This window comes from Halictus rubicundus, unplaced genomic scaffold (genome assembly GCF_050948215.1).
Source record: "Halictus rubicundus isolate RS-2024b unplaced genomic scaffold, iyHalRubi1_principal scaffold0044, whole genome shotgun sequence".
In the NCBI taxonomy this organism is placed as follows: domain Eukaryota; kingdom Metazoa; phylum Arthropoda; class Insecta; order Hymenoptera; family Halictidae; genus Halictus; species Halictus rubicundus.
Window position 1 is genome coordinate 1058041 of NW_027488585.1, and position 6556 is coordinate 1064596.

The window sequence follows — 6556 nt, forward strand, 5'->3', positions numbered from 1 at the left end:
AGGATAGGATAGAGGATATGATAGGATAGAGGATAGGATAGAGGATAGGATAGAGGATTGGATAGGATAGGGGATATTATAGGATAGAGGATAGGATAGGATAGAAGATAGGATAGGATAAAGGATAGGATAGGATAGAGGATAGGATAGGATAGAGGATAGGATAGGATAGAGGATAGGATAGGATAGAGAATAGGACAGAATAGAGGATAGGACAGGGGATTGGATAGGATAGAGGATAGAATATGATAGAGGATAGGATAGGATGGAGGATAGGATAGGATAGAGGATAGGGGACGATAGAGGATAGGACAGGATAGAGGATAGGATAGGATAGAGGATAGGATTGGGTAGCGGATAGGATAGGATAGAGTATAGAATAGGATAGAGGATATGATAGTATAGAGGATAGGATAGGATTGAGGATAGGATAGGATAGAGGATAGGATAGAGGACAGGATAGGATAGAGGATAGGATAGAGGATAGGATAGGATTGAGGATAGGATAGGATAGAGGATAGGATAGGATAGAGGATAGGATAGGATAGAGGATAGGATAGAGAATAGGACAGAACAGAGGATAGGACAGGGGATTGGATAGGATAGAAGATAGGAGAAGATAGAGGATAGGATAGGATAGAGGTTACGATAGGGGATTGGATAGGATAGGATAGAGGATATTATAGGATAGAGGATAGGATAGGATAGAGGATAGGATAGGATCGGATAGAACATAGGATAGGGGATTGAATAGGATAGAAGATAGGATAGGATAGAGGATAGGATAGGATAGAGGATAGGATAGGATAGAGGATAGGATAGGATAGAGGATAGGATAGGATAGAGGATAGGATAGGATAGAGGATAGGATAGGATAGAGGATAGAATAGGATAGAAGATAGGATAGGATAGAGGATAGGATACAATAGAGTATAGGACATAGGATAGGATAGGATAGAGGATAGGATACGATAGAGGATAGGATAGGATAGGATATTGGATATGATCAGATAGAGGATAGGATCGGAAAGAGGATAGGATTTCGGATTGGATAGGATTGAGGATTGGATTGGGGATTGGATAGGATAGAAGATTGGAGACGATAGAGGATAGGATAGGATAGAGGATAGGATAGGGTAGAGCATAGGATAGGGGATTGGATAGGATAGAGGATAGGATAGGATAGCGGATAGGATAGGATATAGGATTGGATAGGATAGAGGATAGGATAGGATAGAGGATAGGATAGGATAGAGGATAGGATAGGATAGAGGATAGGATAGGATAGAGGATAGGATAGGATAGAGGATAGGATAGGATAGAGGATAGGATAGGATAGAGGATAGGATAGGATAGGGGATAGGATATGATAGAGGATAGGGTAGAGAATAGGACAGAATAGAGGATAGGACAGGGGATTGGATAGGATAGAAGATAGGAGACGATAGTGGATAGGATAGGATAGAGGATATGATAGGATAGAGAATAGGATAGGATAGACGATAGGATAGAGGATAGGATAGAGGATTGGATAGGATAGGGGATATTATAGGATAGAGGATAGGATAGGATAGCGGATAGGATAGGATAGAGGATACGATATTATGGAGGATAGGATAGGATAGAGAATAGGACAGAATAGAGGATAGGACAGGGGATTGGATAGGATAGAAGATAGGAGACGATAGATGATAGGATAGGATAGAGGATAGGATAGGAATGAGGATAGGATAGGATAGAGGATAGGATAAGATAGAGGATCGTATAGGATCGGATAGAATATAGAATAGTATAGAGGATAGGATAGGATAGAGGATAGGATAGGATAGAGGATAGGATAGGATAGAGGATAGGATAGGATAGAGGATAGGATAGGATAGAGGATAGGATAGAGGATAGGATAGGATAGAGGATATGATCGGATAGAGGAAAGGATAGGGGATTGGATAGGATAGAGGATAGAATAGGATAGAGGATAGGATACGATCGGATAGAACATAGGATAGGGGATTGGATAGAATAGAAGATAGGATAGGATAGGGTAGAGTATAGAATAGGATACAGGATAGGATAGGATAGAGGATAGGATAGGAATGAGGATAGGATAGGATAGAGGATAGGATAAGATAGAGGATCGTATAGGATCGGATAGAATATAGAATAGGATAGAGGATAGGATAGGATAGAGGATAGGATAGGATAGAGGATAGGATAGGATAGAGGATAGGATAGGATAGAGGATATGATCGGATAGAGGATAGGATAGAGGATGGGATAGGATAGAGGATAGGATAGGAATGAGGAAAGGATAGGATAGAGGATAGGATTAGATAGAGGATAGGGTAGGGTAGCGGATAGGATAGGATAGAGTATAGAATAGGATAGAGGACAGGATAGGATAGAGGATAGGATAGGATTGAGCATAGGATAGGATAGAGGATAGGATAGAGAATAGGACAGGATAGAGGATAGGATAGGGGATTGGATAGGATAGAAGATAGGAGACGATAGAGGATAGGATAGGATAGAGGATAGGATAGGATAGAGGATAGGATAGAGGATGGGATAGAGGATAGGGTTGGATAGAGGATAGGATAGGATAGAGGATAGGATAGGATAGAGGATAGGATCGGATAGAGGATAGGATAGGATAGAGGATAGGATAGGATAGGATAGAGGATATTATACGATAGTGGATAGGACAGAGGATAGGATAGGATAGAGGATAGGATAGAGGATTGGATAGAATAGGTGATATTATAGGATACAGGGTAGGACAGGATAGCGGATAGGATAGGATATAGGTTTGGATAGGATAGAGGATAGGATGGGATGGAGGATAGGATATTATAGATGATAGGATAGGATAGATGATAGGATAGGATAGGATAGAGGATAGGATAGGATAGAGGATAGGATAGGATAGAGGATACGATAGGATAGAGGATAGGATAGGATAGATGATAGGATAGGATAGATGATAGGATAGGATAGGATAGAGGATAGGATAGGATAGAGGATTGGATTGGATAGAGGATAGGATATATGATTGGATAGGATAGAGAATAGGATACGATAGTGGTTAGGATAGAGGATGGGATAGGATTGAGGATAGGATAGGATAGATGATAGGATAAGATAGAGGATCGGATAGGATGGGATAGAATATAGAATAGGATAGAGGTATAGGATATGATAGAGGATAGGATAGGATAGAGGATAGGATACGATAGAGGATAGGATAGGATAGAGGATAGGATAGAGCATAGGAAAGAGGATAGGATAGGGGATTGGATAGGAGAGTTGATACGATAGGATAGAGAATAGGATAGGATGGATGACATTATAGGATAGAGCACAGGATAGGATAGAGGATTCGATATTATAGAGGAGAGGATCGAATAGAGGAAAGGACAGGGGATTGGATAGGATAGAGGATAGGATAATATAGAGGATAGGAGACGATAGAGGATAGGATAGGATAGAGGATAGGATAGAGGATAGGAAAGAGGATAGGATAGGGGATTGGATAGGATAGACGATACGATAGGATAGAGAATAGGATAGGATGGATGATATTATAGGATAGAGCACAGGATAGGATACATGGATTCGATATTATAGAGGAGAGGATCGAGTAGAGGAAAGGATAGGGGATTGGATAGGATAGAGGATAGGATAGGATAGAGAATAGGATAGAGGATAGGATAGGATAGCGGATAGGATAGGATATAGGATTGGATAGGATAGAGGATAAGATAGGATAGAGGATACGAAATTATAGAGGATAGGATAGGATAGAGGATAGGATAGGATAGAGGATAGGATAGGATGGAGGATAGGATAGGATAGAGAATAGGATACGATAGAGTATAGGACATAGGATTGGATAGGATAGAGGATAGGATAGGATAGGATAGAGGATAGGATAGGATAGAGGATAGGATAGGATAGAGGATAGGATATTATAGAGGATAGGATAGGACAGAGGATAGGATAGGATAGAGGATAGGATAGGATAGAGGATAGGATAGGATAGAGGATAGGATAGGATAGAGGATAGGATAGGATAGAGGTTAGGATAGGATAGAGGATAGGATTGGATAGAGGATAGGATAGAGCATAGGAAAGGGGATAGGATATGGGCTTGGATAGGATAGTTGATACGATAGGATAGAGAATAGGATAGGATGGATGACATTATAGCATAGAGCACAGGATAGGATAGACGATTCAATATTATAGAGGAGAGGATCGAATAGAGGAAAGGATAGGGGATTGGATAGGATAGAGGATAGGATAGGATAGATGATAGGATAGGATAGAGGATAGGATAGGATAGAGGATAGGATAGGATAGAGGATTGGAGTGTATAGAGGATATTATATAGGATTGGATAGGATAGATGATATTATACGATAGTAGATAGGACAGAGGATAGGATAGGATAGAGGATTGGATAGGATACAGGATAGGATAGGGTAGGATAGAGGATAGGATAGGATAGAGGATAGGATATAGAATGGGAAAGGATAGAGGATAGGATAGGATAGAGGATAGGATAGAGGATAGAATAGAGGATAGGATAGGGGAATGGATAGGATAGAGGATAGGATAGGATAGGGGATAGGATAGAGGATAGGATAGAGGATAGGATAGAGGATTGGAGAGGATAGGGGATATTATAGGATAGAGGATAGGACAGGATAGAGGATAGGATAGGATAGAGGATAGGATAGGATAGAGGATAGAATAGGATAGACGATAGGATAGGATAGAGGATAGGATAGGATAGAGGATAGGATAGGATAGGGGATAGGATAGGATAGGATAGAGGATAGGGTTGGATAGAGGATAGGATAGGATAGAGGATAGGATAGGATAGAGGATAGGATCGGATAGAGGATAGGATAGGATAGAGGATAGGATAGGATAGGATAGAGGATATTATACGATAGTGGATAGGACAGAGGATAGGATAGGATAGAGGATAGGATAGAGGATTGGATGGAATAGGTGATATTATAGGATAGAGGGTAGGACAGGATAGAGGATAGGATATGATAGAGGATAGGATAGGATAGAGGATAGGATAGGATGAAGGATAGGATTCGATAGAGGAGAGGATAGGATAGAGGATAGGATAGGATAGAGGATAGGATAGGATAGAGGATAGGATAGTATAGAGGATAGGATATTATAGAGGATAGGATAGGACAGTGGATAGGATAGGATAGAGGATAGGATAGGATAGAGGATAGGATAGGATAGAGGATTGGAGTGTATAGAGGATAGGATATAGGATTGGATATTATAGAGGATATTATACGATAGTGGATAGGACAGAGGATAGGATAGGATAGAGGATAGGATAGAGGATTGGATAGAATAGGTGATATTATAGGATACAGGGTAGGACAGGATAGCGGATAGGATAGGATATAGGTTTGGATAGGATAGAGGATAGGATGGGATGGAGGATAGGATAGGATAGATGATAGGATAGGATAGAGGATAGGATAGGATAGAGGATAGGATAGGATAGATGATAGGATAGGATAGATGATAGGATAGGATAGGATAGAGGATAGGATAGGATAGAGGATTGGATTGGATAGAGGATAGGATATATGATTGGATAGGATAGAGAATAGGATACGATAGTGGTTAGGATAGAGGATGGGATAGGATTGAGGATAGGATAGGATATAGGATTGGATAGGATAGAGAATAGGATAGGATGGATGACATTATAGCATAGAGCACAGGATAGGATAGAGGATTCGATATTATAGAGGAGAGGATCGAATAGAGGAAAGGATAGGGGATTGGATAGGATAGCGGATAGGATAGGATATAGGATTGGATAGGATAGAGGATAGGATATGATAGATGATACGAAATTATAGAGGATAGGATAGGATAGAGGAGAGGATAATATAGAGGATAGGATAGGATGGAGGATAGGATAGGATAGAGAATAGGATACGATAGAGTATAGGACATAGGATTGGATAGGATAGAGTATAGGATAGGATAGAGGATAGGATAGGATAGAGGATTGGATTTTATAGAGGATGGGATATAGGATTGAATAGGATAGAGAATAGGATGCGATAGTGGAGATGATAGAGGGTGGGATATAATAGAGGATAGGATAGGATAGAGGATAGGATAGAGGATAGGATAGAGGATTGGATAGGATAGGGGATATTATAGGACACAGGATAGGACAGGATTGCGGATAGGATAGGATATAGGATTGTATAGGATAGAGGATAGGATAGGATAGAGGATACGAAATTATAGAGGATAGGATATGGTCGGATAGAGCATGGGATAGGGGATTGGATAGGATAGAGGATAGGATAGGATAGAGGATAGAATAGGATAGAGGATAGGATAGGATAGAGGATAGGATAGGATAGAGGTTAGGATAGGATAGAGGATAGGATTGGATAGAGGATAGGATAGGATAGAGGATAGGATAGGATAGAGGATAGGATAGGATAGAGGATAGGATAGGATAGAGGATAGGTTAGGATAGAGGATAGGA